This window comes from Oryctolagus cuniculus, chromosome 3, assembly GCF_964237555.1.
Source record: "Oryctolagus cuniculus chromosome 3, mOryCun1.1, whole genome shotgun sequence".
NCBI lineage: Eukaryota > Metazoa > Chordata > Mammalia > Lagomorpha > Leporidae > Oryctolagus > Oryctolagus cuniculus.
This window is the reverse complement of record NC_091434.1, coordinates 149,611,718-149,626,393: the sequence shown is the minus strand read 5'-3', so window position 1 is coordinate 149,626,393 and position 14,676 is coordinate 149,611,718. Positions and strand designations below refer to the sequence as shown.

Below are 14,676 nucleotides of genomic sequence, written 5' to 3'. Positions count from 1 at the left end.
GGAGGAAAAGGAGGAGGACCTAGAGTGTAGGTGCTGAGACCAGATAAGTGCCAGAAGAAAATACACTATCCCAAAACTAATCTAAAGAGACAATAAAGAATTTTGAAAGCAGGAATTAAGCATAAAGGCAAAGCAGTAACCAGGAGTGAATAGAGAAAAAGCAGAAACCGAAGGTGAGCACAAGCACTGACTCACCACACACTGAATCTGCTGCAAGTTCTCTGATCTGCAGTTTGGCATGTTCCTAGGAATCTAAAATATATTGTTATAGAAACTAAGGTTTGTCAGAATCTCAGTGTAATGCTCTCCTTATTTTAAGAGAATTTTTCTCAATATCATGATTTCATGAGGGCAAATTACATTCAAAACCAAAATCTCAATGGAGACAAATGTTCATAGTGAATAAGATGTACTTCTGGAGGGTAGAATGAACTTTTAGCATTTACTGATCAATTAGAGATACATGTTGTGGGGAGCAACCTGGACTAGACTAAGTTACTGGAATTAAGACTTATTCTATGCATCTGCTCTCCCACAATATGGCGCTGGGAGAGGAGGAAACAGCTTCTACGCAGCTGCCTCTTGCCAACTTGAGTGATGACCTCCAGGAGCTGATCCTGCTCCTGATTGGAGGAGAGCAGCGTACTCGGCGTGTGGGCAGCCGAGTTGGGATTGGTGGAAAAGGACTATAAAGGAGGAGAGAGACAACATGCACAAGGAACATCTAAGGGGAACATCTATCTGAAGGAACACCTGTGCAGCCCCCGAGAGAGCCGGCCGGCGGTATGCCGCTCCCCCGCGGAAGTGGGGAAAGTGGCTAGGGGGAACCGCCCTTCCACAGAGGTGGAAGGGTCGGTAGCCAACCCGGGAAGAACCAGCAGCAAACCCGGGGAGGGCCGAGCAGACGAAAGAACAGCGCAGGGTCCTGTGTCGTTCCTCCTTGAAGAGGGGGGAGCGACACATGTGTACAAAATATAGAAAAGAAGATAAATGTGAACACAAGGGCACCAGAATACTATAAACATAAAATTATTTAATATATAAGGGGACTGCATGAGAAAAAATGCTATGATATATCAAGGTCCTTTTTGGTTCCTCCTAAAGGGAAAACAAAGCATGTTTATTCTTATTTTTTTTAAATATTTTTGAAAGTCAGAGTTACACAGAGAGAGGAGAGGCAGAGAGAGAGACACACAAAGAGAGAGACAGAGACAGAAAGAGAGAGGTGTCTTCTATCCACTGGTTCACTCTCCAGATGGCTGCAACTGCCGGAGCGGCCCCAATCTGAACCCAGGAGCCAGAGCTTCCTTTGAGTCTCCCAAGTAGGTGCAGGGGCCCAAGGACTTGGGCCATCTTCTACTGCTTTCCCAGGCCATAGCAGAGAGCTGGATTGGAAGTGGAGCAGCCGTACTAGAACTGGTGCCCATATAGGATGTCAGTGCTTCAGACCAGGGCTTTAACCTGCTGCGCCACATTGCTGGCCCCAGGATGTCTATTCTTATTCATCTTTGCATGCTATTGAAGACACCCTGAACCCTGAAAGAGACTGAGTACTGCGTAGCAGAAAAAAGCCCATAGTCAAGAACTAAACTCATTTTTAACTGATTCCAGTACGTAAGTGGTCAAAGAAAGTGTGGGGCCAGCATTGTGGTGTAGTACATTAAGCATCACCAGCTAAACCGGAATCCCATATGGAAGCTGGTTCAAGTCCCAAATGCTCCACTTCATATCCAGCTCCCTGCTGATGGCATGAGAAAGCAAAGAAGGTGCCCCAAGTGTTTGGGCCCTAGAACCCAATGCAGGAGATCCAGAAGCTCCTGCCTCTTGGCTTTGGATCTGCCCAGCTCTGGCCCTGGCCGTTGCAGCCACTTGGGGAGTGAACAAGCAGATGGAAGACCTCTCTCTATCTGTCTCTCCCTCTCTCTTTCTGTAACTATGCTTCTCAAGTAAATAAATAAATCATTTAAAAACAATTTAAAAGTTTATTTAAGATGACTCATTGTTCAAATAAAAATGTAACATATGCTTTACATCCAATGGTAGAGTTAGTTGAAGTCACAATAAGGAATTAATAGTTGTTGAGACTACTGGACTGTTGAAAGAAAAAATGTATTTAGTGGAAATATTAACCTGCAAACATAAATCATTATCCAAGAAACAAATGAAAAAATATATTAGCAAAATTTTTAAAATTAACTGTGCACACTTAAGAGGGACATAACTGAAGTTACATTGACTTTGGAGAACTGTAAGAGAAATTATATCATAAGTTATTAGTGTAATAGATTTTTTTACAAGGTTTAAGAGAAATACTGAGTTTAAATATGAAGTTCAGAAATTTTCTAACAAAATTATTTTACTGATATTTTTCCTCTATGAATATGTACTTTTAAGTTGACCTAGGCAATCAAATGAGAGATCTGTGCATCAAACTTTCAAGAAAGATCTTTGTATTTTATAAACCGAATGTATCAATATTGTTATTGTGAAATCACTTGGTTTGGCAACCAATCGCAAGCAGGACTGAAAATTCAATCACCTACAGCAAGCTAATTTTTAAGTTGATAATTTTCTACATCCTGGAATTATATAAAGACTATCCAAATTACCCCTGATAGAAAAAATAAAAAGATTCCCCATCCTTGAATAGAATTTGACATGCTAAGGTCACTTTTAATATATATACTTATAATAAATCTAACAATTTTGTACAAAAAAAAAAACAAACAAAAAACTCCATATGACATTTAAAAAAGAGAGATTGTGACTGATAATTAAAAGACTCAAGATTCAGAGCATCTTTTAATAGGCTAAGCTTTACTGTTATCTTCCAACCTTAAAATTCTAGAGTGCACTTTGGCAAATCCATTCATTTGTGTTGTTTATTAAAGTCTCTGAGACTATCCATCCATGCACTCAAGTGTCACAAAAAGGCAAAGGAAAAATCATCAAAATATCTTAGTCTCAAAATTTTTATTTATATTGCTTTTTTGATAGGACCATTTTTAAAACCAAAAATAATGTGGCAGTGGAGAATTTCATTTAACATTTAATTGAATTGACAAAATGACTATTTTAGGTGAACTGAAACAGAAATATTTATCCCTTGATATACAGAACATAAAAAGTATTCTGTTTCACTGCTTTACCTTCTTCATGGGCTTAAACCTGCCAAATTATTCCATTTGATTTCAGAGAATTCTCATATGGCAATCTATTTTATTTACTTTATCTTCAATAAAATGGTTCAGTGAGCATTAGCAACTCTGAGACACAAGTTTCAATACGTCTTCAGGCAAAGGCGTCAATCTATATTAGACCTACTGTGCTGTGAGTTGCAGCTAGAAAGTGGGAATAAGGCAAAGCAATGGTGAAAATGTGAGCCAGGCCTAATAAAGCCACAGTGAAGAGAACGAAAGCTCTCCCCAGGCTCTCACTTGCATTGCTTGTACAATACCAGGTGCCAAGTTCAACACATGAAGAGCTCCTTAATAAGGCTGACAGCTAAAAGGAGGCTTCAGACTCTAACTTTATTTTACATGACATCTACAGTAATAGTCCTCTGTTCTTCAGCAGACAATAGTAAAAACCTGAATTGCCAACAGTTAAAAATGAGGCTTCATATTCACCCGTTGGATATCACATATGGGAAAAAAATTCTAAAAACATCAAGCTGCATGGCATCTCTTCAATTGCATTTTCATACAACTGCTAATGTAACAATAGTTACAATGGACCTTTCCTTACAAATTTATATGATATTTTAAATATAGCTGCTGGATTAGATTTTAACCACAAAACAATCAGTAAGTTTGAGCAACAACTCATTTTGGAAAATGGTATCATTAAAGACTAATTCCAAGAAATGTGGGGTAGTACTGTAGATGCTGTGAAAATGTCTCCCAAAGCACAAACTTTGTAATAAGTGATGCCAGTTCATATTTGATATGGGCTGTAAAAAGCAGATTATTGTAATGGTGCTCTTCCCAGCAAATCAGACCATTAAAAAGGTACTTAATGTTCAGTTGAATTGAAAAGCAGGCCAGTTAAAATCCATATCTTGCTATTTTGTATAATGGTATAAAAAATTTACAAGTGGATATCTCCAAGCCACAAATTTTAAATTTTAAAGGTAAACTCTATTTTTAAAGGAACACGTTTCTGCTTTCTTACTCTTTTTTTAAAACTTTTATTTAGTAAATATAATTTTCCAAAGTACAGTTTATGGATTACAGTGACTTTTCCCCCTCATAACTTCCCTCCCATCCACACCCATTCCATCTCCCATTCCCTCTCCCATTCCATTCACATCAAGATTCATTTTCAATTCTCTTTATATACAGAAGATCAATTTAGTATATATTAAGTAAAGATTTTAACAGTTTGCACCCACACAGAACATAAAGTGTAAAATACTGTTTCAGTACTAGTTATAGCATTAATTCACATTGGACAACACATTAAAGACAGAGATCCCACATAAGGAGTAAGTACACAGTGACTCCTGTTGTTGACTTAACAATTTGACACACTTGTTTATGGCATCAGAGATCTCCCTAGTCATGAGTTGCCAAGGCTATGGAAGCCTCTTGAGTTCACTGACTTCGATCTTATTTAGACAAGGTCATAGTCAAAGTGGAAGTTCTCTCCTCCCTTCAGAGAAAGGTACCTCCTTCATTGATGGCCCACTCTTTCCAATGGGATCTCACTCACAGAGACCTTTCATTTAAGTCTTTTTTTTTTTTTTTTTTTTTTTTTTTTGCCAGGGTGTCTTGGCTTTCCATGCCTAAAATACTCTCATGGGCTCTTCAGCCAGATCCAAGTGCCTTAAGGGCTGATTCTGAGGCCAGAGTGCTGTTTAGGACATCTGCCATTCTACGAGTCTGCTGTGTATGCCACTTCCCATGCTGGATCGTTCTCTCCCTTTTTTATTCTATCAGTATCTGCTTTTTTACTCTTACTTTTAAAATAATGCAATATTTATCCCTAGATACTATCATCTCATCAATAAGAGTGAAACTTGGAATTATGGCTTAAAATGAATTTTTTTAAAACAGTTACTCTATTACTTGCTGTTACATAAATATCAATTCACTTTCCTGGAAACCAAACATATTACTTTTCTAGTGAACTCAAGATGTCAAAGTATAGCTCCTCATGTATGTGTACATATACCTAGATATTTCCATACACTCTATTATTTGTAACTCTATGAAGGCTACCAAAGTAGAAGAGTAGAAAACTAGCATGATAGGTTTTGATGCAGTGAGTTAAGCTTTCGCTTGTGACACTGGCATCCCACATTGGGTTGCCTGGTTTGAGTCACTGCTACTCTGATAATGACCCTGTGCCTGGGAAGGCAGCAGAAGATGGTCCAAGTACTTGGTTCCCTGCCATCCATATGGTGAGAGAATAGGCTGGAGTTCCTGGTTCCTGGCTTCAGCCTGGCCCAGATATGGATGCTGCAGTCATTTGAAGGGAGAATCAATGAATGCAAGATCTCTATTATCTATCTGTCATTCTTCTTTTCAAATAAGCAAATAAATACATATTTTAAAAAAAAATAATACTAATGTGGTGGACTAGTAGATTCTGTAAGCTCAGATCCTCTGAAGGTAAGTGTTCAGCTCTTCTAAAAAGAGAATGTATACCAGATAAACATCCAGACCTCCCTAGTCCTAAGTTAGCATGAATTCACAACACTGACATGATTAAAGTGGCCTCTGAATGCCACAAATTCAGTATTCCAGGTATAAACATTCATATTTTTTTTCTGACTTTACTCGCCACTTTCTAAGTATGCATGCCTATTTCTTAATTATATTGTGGGAGAGGCCATATGTTTGGTATATTGTTAATCCTTGTATGATGATGATGTGTAATGTTAAGGACAGTGCTGAAATATGTGGAAATAACATTAGGGCTGGAATACATAATGAATTTGTTATCGATTGCCATATAACAAAACACTCACAAACGTAGCAGTTAGGAATAAAAACACTTATCTCACAGAAGTTACAGAGGGCCAGGAATCCAGTAGTGGTGTAGTCTCACAATTCTCCAAGAAGTTGCAAGCAATTTGCTAGTTCCTCCCAGCTATTGACCAAAAGGCTTAGTACCTCTCCACACATACCTCTTCATGGCACTTAGCCTCCCCCCAAGAATAAACCATGCGGGAGACAAGCAGGGAGAGAACAAGAGAGCAAGAACTCTGCACAGATATCTTAATCTCTTTTTTATCCTAATTAGAAGAGCAACATATCATCCCTAGTACCACATTCTATTGGCCACATAGACGAGCCCTGGTAGAGATGGGAGGGAGAAATACAAAGGCGTAACAACCAGGCCATAGGAATCAGGACCACCTTAGAGGCTGCTGAACATAGCCTAACCTATAGATTCCAGGAATTCGTGTTCTTCCTGTGTACAGTCACTTCCGAATGTGTAAGTAGTAATGAATTCTGACAAGTAATGTCAGGGTTTCTTGTGGTACACCTCAGATTACAGCATTAATATAAGAGTTGTTATAAAGAACTCCTTTGAGACATGACTCTCAAAATGGATACTGGTTTCATTTAGGGACCACTGTTCTAAATGAAAAAAAGTATGTCATGTATGCAGTGAGTATTTCTTAAGTTATTTAATATTTCTTAACATACTATTACTATTGTAGGCAAGGTTTCAGCTAACATACAATTGAGTAACATGCATTCCTGTTCTCTGTAGGTAGCCCGGTACCGAGACAAATGGTTATAATCATATATGTTTAACATCCCTTTGGATATGATAGAGTGTAACACTGCATGAAAAGTTCTGGACTAGCTAAAAAGTATTGATGAAACAAGAACAATGTAATAGAAGAAACAGAAATTCATATGTGCCTTTAAAAGATGTAGAAAAGGAAAGAAACAATAGATTGTGCTCTGACAAACGTGAGCAAGCTTAAGACATGTAGTTCAACACATATGAAAGTAATGGTAGAGATGACTGGACATTTGGAATTTGTCAGATTATGGAAAATATTATATATTAAATATCAGACCAGGCTGTAATAAGTCTCATGGTTTTAACTAACCTAAAATAATGGATGAATTTTAGACATCAGAAGAGTTTGTTTTTCATTATACTGTAAGTATAACTATCTGAAAAAACATGCTATAACTAGTGATAATATTTCATTTTTATTAAATATAATGAATTTATAAAAATTTTAAGAAATTGTGTGAGGATGTAACAAGTTGGCAGTGTGCAAACCAGAACCTGATCGTGCTGGCTGACACTCTGGCCTTGGGACTTTCATCCTCTATTACTGACAGAAATAAATTTCTGTAGTTCATAAGCTCCTCCGTCTATAGTACTTGTTATAGCAGCTTGAACCAACAGTGTTGACTTCTTTTAAGACTCATGATTGAACTAACATTAGAAAGCTATGTAGGATATTTACCACATGACCTGAATAACACGGTCAACTTTGAAACTAATACAATAGGAAAAACAATCTACTAACGTTTTCCTTTATGTTCATTATATTTTTTATATAGATGTATACATTTAGTCTTTTGATCAACTCTACAAAATAGAAAAGTATGATATAGAGAGTATTAAAGTATTATATAGAAAGTATTATATATACTCTATATAGTCTGTAAGTTGAGAAATTAATGATTGGAAAACTTTTGTGACTTGCACAAAGTTTACTATATGGAAGATTTGGGTCTTTCTAGAAAGCTTTTATTTAATAAATATAAATTTCACAGGAACACCTTTAGGAATATAATGGTTCTTCACCCCCCATACCCACCCCCTCACTCCCACTCCTGTCCCACATCCTACTCCTTCTCCCATCCCATTCTTCATTAAGATTCAATTTTAATTGTCTTGATATACAGAAGACCAACTCTGTACTAAGATTTCAACAGTTTGCACTTACACAGACACACAAAGTATAAAGTACTATCTGAAGTCAAGTTTTACTGTTAATTCTCATACTACAACTCATTAAGGACAGAGGCCCTACAGGGGGAGCAAGTACACGGTGACTCCTGTGGTTGATTTAACAATTAACTCTTATTTATAAAGTCAGTGGTCACCCGAGGCTCTTGTCATGAGCTGCCAAGGCTATGGAAGCCTTCTGAGTTCACAAACTCCATCACTATTTACACAGAGCTACATGCAAAGTGGAAGTTCTCTCCTCCCTTCAGAGAAAGCTACCTCCTTTTTTGATGGCTCCTTATTTCCACTGGGATCTCACAGAGTGAGTTTTGGAACCATCATTCAATCCCAGGCAATCTGATTCCCAAGCTTGCATTCTCAACAATTATACTCTATAGCCTCTATATTTGCAGTCTTTCTCACTCTGCTTCTTTCGCCAAGGAATGTCGGTGGGCTTTACATCAGCATTGCTAACACAGTGTCCCCTCTGCCAAATCAACTTCCTGATCAGTCCACCTACTTTTCAACAATTTAAAAAACAGAGCAAATAGTTTTTCATGTGTGATGAAATACTTATTTAGTAAGTATTTCTTAAACTTCTAGCAATTTTCTTCCTATTAGTGAATGAAAGTCATGCACTTCATTTGGATTTAATTTTCTTACAGGGGAAACTCTGACCATAATTGTGAATATCTTGGAGTAAGACACACAAACAAAAGTGTGCACACACACTCGCCCAACTGCACGTTGACCTATATACATAAACACTCTCAGTTGTAAATTGTATGAAATACTTTGATTAGCATTCTAGAAGAATTATCAAGGCAGGCTATTTAACCACAATGAAAGGTAAAATAAGGATAAATTAAACAAATTGCTTGAAAATAGGAAGATTCAACCAAATAAAAAGAAGGAAAACCAAGGAAAAAGAAGAAAATCTACTATTTCTTGAAAATAACTGTGGACTATGCTGATTTTTTTACAATAATCCAATAAGCAAGTATCTCTGGAAAAGAAAGTGTTAGATTTGAAAAAGATGTGTAAATTTTAAGGAAATTAACCAAAGCAGATAATAAGGCTAATAAATGGCTGCAAGCATGCAAATGCTTATCAACCTGACTCCAAAGTCTTTGCCATTCTGTCATTCTTCCTTTATCATTGTACCTACAGCTTGAGGCTCATAACTCAGAGAACTTCTAAGAATAAATTCTTTTTCAGAATGCTCTATCCCCCTATGATGGACCTTTGGCATTAAGCATATGCATTATTTACACCAATATGTGATTAGTGTTCATTTTAAAATGCAGAAAACCCGCCACTATAAGCACATAACTAGGAAAAAAAAGTCTAATTAGCAAGTTCCCAAAGCAGTTCTGAGAACTAACTTTAAATGCAATTATGTTCCCTTCTGGGAAAAAGACTTTCTATTTTTTAAAAATAATTTCCTTCATGGTCCATGATGCTCATTGTCAGGTAATCCTGCTTGCTAAAAATCTCTATTCACTTTACTATTTTATACAAATAAAGGTACTGTTACTCAAGAAATGAGTAATAATATTTTTATTCAACATTTATTTTTTTCATTTTTTTTTAAATAAAGAGAACAGAGTTCATGTATTTCCATAGGTACAGTTCCAAAAAGATAACCATACATCCCTCCCTCTCTTTTTTCCTCCCTCCCTCAATCCTCATCCTTCCTTCTTTTTTTTTTGTCTCTTTAATTTTTACAAAAACATAATTTCAATCCACTCTAATCACATGCTTAATGCACCACTCACCATACTATTCAGCAAGTAAAAAGTATTTATGCTGATTTTTTAAAGTGAGATTAAGTTGTATAAGAAGACCAAGGAGTAAAATGAAAGGCGCTATTACCTAGTAAGTGTTCCTATTGCTATATTTCACATGTCTCTGCAGTCCACTGAAAACTTTCTTAACCTTTGCGTGAAGATACTTACCAAACATGAGAAAAAGAAAAAAAAAATTACAATGAACAAAAAAAGATTGGTTAACAAATGGACACTTACCTATTTCTTGCAGAACTTCCACAAGTCTTTTGAATTAACCTTAAAACGGAGTTCCAGGTAAATTCAACCCCAGCATCACATTAGAATAGTCCTGTTAACAGAGACAAATAATCGTCATGGCTTTGAAAACTACCACTGAATTTATGTCACAATTAGTGCAATGACTTCCTAGAACACAGAGCATATTCATCTTCAAGTAAGCGGAATTGTTAATGGGCTCCTTATTTTGTACAACTTCAAATATGTATGAAGTGCTTTTTTACCATGTAAGTTAGAGAACTTTAAGTCCATTGTTGGGTTTAAGAAAGGATCACAGAGACAGCATAAGATGCACTGCTAAGATTTTAATTCCTATTCTTTCATTGACTTCACAGGTTTAGACTTCTTAGAGATTAAACTTTATAATTTACAAAATAAAATTATTTGTTTTTGATTCTTTACAGAAAACATGACTGATTTCAATTGTCTCTTCAGCGCACACTTAATGAACTTAGTAGGGTCTTCTACAAGTAACCAAATAATAGCAGACATTTTTCCTCTTATAATCACAATTTAAAGGTTATTATATTAATGCTTATTTGAATATTTTCTTCAGACTTGTTTCTGATTTAACCCCTCTTTTTTCTAGTCTATTCCTTTATAATCTGATTTTGCTCCAACTTTTCTAAGGCTATGTGAAGTGTAATGAAAGTGCAATGAAATTTTAGAACCTGCAGTGTTTTGTCTCACGTCAAATTGAGTGATTAATACAGACTACTTAGAGAGCTGTTTGGAAGCTAAATCTACATCTGTAGCACCAAGGCACACTGTATTCAATTAACAATGTCTGACATCCTCACTGAAAGAAATGGGTTAAATCATAGGCTATCTTTTTTGATTGTTTAGACATTTTATTAATTTTAAATAATTTCTAAATACTTTTTGAAATTTTATTCTACTTTTTAAGAGATTTATTAATATATTAGATTCTCAGAGTTACAGCAAACACATAATAATTACAACACAATTCTCATCAATTTTCAATGTGGTTCATAGACACAATTCTAGGAATACAATGACACTTCGCTCCCTCCATGTATTTTTTCTTTTCTTTTTCTTTCTCTCTCTCCCTTTCCTTCCTTCCTTCTTTCTTTTTTCCTTCCTTCCTTCTTACAATATAGTCAAAGGATTAATGGTCCACTAAATAAATGATTCAACAAAGAAAAAGTAAAAAAAAAAAAAAAAAAGAAAAGAAAAACCATAAATCAGCAGATATATAGGCAAGGGCTACAACCAACAAGCAAATGAAAAGATGATCATTTCACTCATATACAGTCAATTTTAAAATAATCACAGATCATTAAACTATAGTAGTATATCATTCTTGACCACTGGCTTGACAATACTACAAAACAAAATTTGACAAAACTGTATTTGCAGCAATACTGATACTTCAGCTAAAGAACATTTTTCCTTCAATGAAACCTTACTGACAGGTGAATGAAAAATAAAATATTCTGGTTGAATCAGAGACCCAAATAACCAATGCTTGCAATATTCTTTCACCTAGATGCCTTTGGTACTCCACAAAACCTTAAGTATTCGTCACAGCATAACTTGAAGCAATTGTTAGTTAATCATAAGCATTAAGATAAAGCAAAGTCACAACTACTAAGGCAACTCAAATTTCTGTTGTTGATATTGCAACACCCATTCTCTATTGCTTCTGCTGATCACATTTATCTTAATGACAAAATTCTGCAAATAAGCAGGCTTTACTCTTGACTTTCCTTATATTAAAATTATCTTCCATAATTATTTTCTTTTGGTAGCTGCTTACTACCAAAAGAATGATATTTCTTATTAAAATGCACAAGTCTAAGTTATTACCCAATTCCATACTAGCTTTTTCTTTTCCCTATATTCAGAAATTTCAATTTTTCCTGAATCAGTCTATAAGTTCAAGATTTAAAAAAAAACTGAGAGACAGAAAGAGAAAATTCTTGACTTTTTGAAGAAAAACCACAGACCTATTTTTAAAACATAAACTTTGAAAGGTCCACTAATATCAAAGTGAAAATCAAAAACTAAGGATGAGGGTTATGTTAAGACACTTCAGCAATAATCCCCCCCATAGAAACACCAATTTGGGCAGCTAATCACACACCAAAACCCCATCATAAGAGCTAAGCAGACAGTAGGAAGACCACAGTTCCTAGTTAAGCATGACAGTAAGAAAAGATGCGTTGAAGAGAGCAGAAAATGAAGGTTTCCCACATCACCCGCTCTCTCAACCCCAAGGAGAACAGTGTGGAAAGACCGATCTCCCACTTGATCTTATATTTAAAACTCAGCAGAAAGAATACCAAAATGAAATTCAGTGCTGGACAGAGCTCCTAAGCTCCGGCTCTGAAGCCAGTGTCTACAGCCGGTGCCTTTGGAACCTCATTAGCCAAACAGCCAAGGGACTAGATCCACCATTCTTCACAAAAACCAGATAGTGGAGCAGTAATGTAGCCACATGGGAATAAGAGTGGGAAATGAGGATAGGAATGCTCCAGTAAGCTCCAGCACCAAATATAGCACAAAAGCCTCTATTCCAAGGCCACTGCTTCGAGGATACCCACCAGATCTGCCTGTGTCAGGCAGCGACCTGTACTCTGGTAGGACAGACATGTTTTAGCCTGCATGATTGCCAGCCACACACATGGTGTGTACCCACAAGACTTTCGAAAGCCCTGCAACTGTGAAACTCAGGGGTGACCCAGCTTAGTGTCAGCCTAGGTAGTCCAGGGCTACCTCCATTACCCTTCTGCCAACCTCAGGGAGACAGCATGGAACAAGACTCCTACTGCCAGGCAGTAGGACAGCAAAGTTTATACAGGACTGTGTCTTGAAACTCAGTACAAGAATGGTGAAATCAAACACTGGGTAAGTCCTAACAATCCCTTCTTCCATTCAGTAGCTGTAGATGGATCCTGTGCACATGTCTTGTCAGATAGAGATCCACAGACTCTGTTCACTGGAATGATATATTGGGCAGCATCACCTGCAGCTGGTTGCAGCAATCTTGGTCTGTTAATTCAGTTCAGCAACAGGCAATGTATAGTGATGTGAGCCTTGGTCCTACTCCTATGTCATGCTGTGGGTGCCAGGTGTGATCTAGCATTGTGGCATTGGTGGTCACAGGACTGTCCACCTTATTTCTCCCATACCTTCAGGCAGCCCAACCAAGAGAACATGCATAGGGTAGAACAGGGAGGCAGAGGACAAACCACTGCATATGAGTTTGAAAAACTGGATCCTCAACATTGAAATGCAGAGCCAGGCACAATTCTGTGGTGCCTGAAAACTGGTCCATGATTGTGGATGAGGATTCTAGGACTACTCCAGCTCCAACCAGAGGCTTGCAAAGACAAATTACCATTTATGGCGCACTCATTCTGAACAAGATACCAACTGCAGATTTGAGACAAACTTGGATCTGGAGCACCTACTAATGCTGAAACAGTAACAAACACCACAAGTAGACTTGGGGTGACATCTAGGACTAAAAAAGCAAAATCTCCATTGGCTTAGAGAAAATAAGCCAGAATTGCTTAGAATTCCTGGGAGGGCAGGCAAAAAGTCTGAAAGCAATCTCTGGTGCAAAATACTTAATCAATAAAAGTGCAAATGATATCTTATACCAACAAACATCAAGAACTTTCAGGGAACTCTGACCTCACCTAATGAGCAAAACAAGAAGACAGGAAATGATAACACAGCAAGTGATATCTGCAAACTTTCAGATGAAGAATTCAAAATATTTATTTTAAGGAAAGTCAATGATCTTCAAGAAAACACATAGAAAAGATTAAATATTCTAACAGAGAAATTTAAAAGAAAGCTGAAAGTATTTTTTTAAAAAATCAAGCAGAAATCCTTCAGCTGAAAACTGCACTAAGCAAGATTAAAACTTTGATAGAAAGTATCAACAGCAGAATAGATCAAAGAATTAGTGAGATCTAATATGGACTATTTGAAATTCACAGAAAAGAAAATAATCGAAGAAAGAAGAAAAGTTTATTGGAATATTGGGACAGCATGAATAATGCAGATATCCAAGGTCTTGGGACTTGAAAATGCCAAAGTGGTGGAAGGCTGATTCGAATAAATAGTAGCTGAGAATTTTCAAACTCTAGAGACAGATACAACTTTCTAGGTACCCACAAGCAAAGTCAAACCAGACAGATTCAACCCAATCAAGACTACCACATCAAGTTATAATCAAGTTTTCCAAGGTTAAAACTCAAGAGAGGATTTTTAAAGTTGCAAGAGAGGGGCCAGCACTGTGCTGTGGTATGTTAGGCCTCTAATTGCAGTGTCAGCATCTTCTATGGGTACCGGTTCATGTCCCAGGTGTTCCTCTTCCAATACAACTCAGTGCTTATGGCCTAGAAGAGCAGTGGAAGATGGCTCAAGTGCTCAAGCCCCTACATCCATGTGGGAGACCTGGAAGAAGCTCCTGGCTCTTGGCTCCTGGCTTCAGATCTACCCAGGTACAGCCACTGTGGCCATTTCAGGAGTAAACCAGCAGAAGGAAAACCTCTCTCTCTGTCTCTCCCTCTGTACATAACTTTGCCTCTCAAATACCTCACATAAATAAATAAAATCTTTTAAAAAATAAAGCTGCAAGAGAAAATAAATAAATAACATATAAATGTACCCTAATTTCCTGACTGCAGACTCTTTGCAG

The 14,676-nt window shown here is 36.9% G+C and overlaps 1 protein-coding gene across 18 annotated transcripts in view; it reads right to left on the bottom strand.

Annotated features, from left to right (window-relative positions):
* FOXP2 (forkhead box P2) overlaps positions 1 to 14,676 on the bottom strand; it is a 660,955-nt gene that overhangs the window by 421,787 nt on the left and 224,492 nt on the right. For all 18 annotated transcript variants that reach the window (XM_070069853.1, XM_070069849.1, XM_070069850.1 and 15 more), the window contains one exon: positions 9,960 to 10,050. The gene's annotated coding sequence lies outside the window, so the exon portion shown is untranslated. Of the gene's footprint in view, positions 1 to 9,959; positions 10,051 to 14,676 lie in introns of those variants that run through there.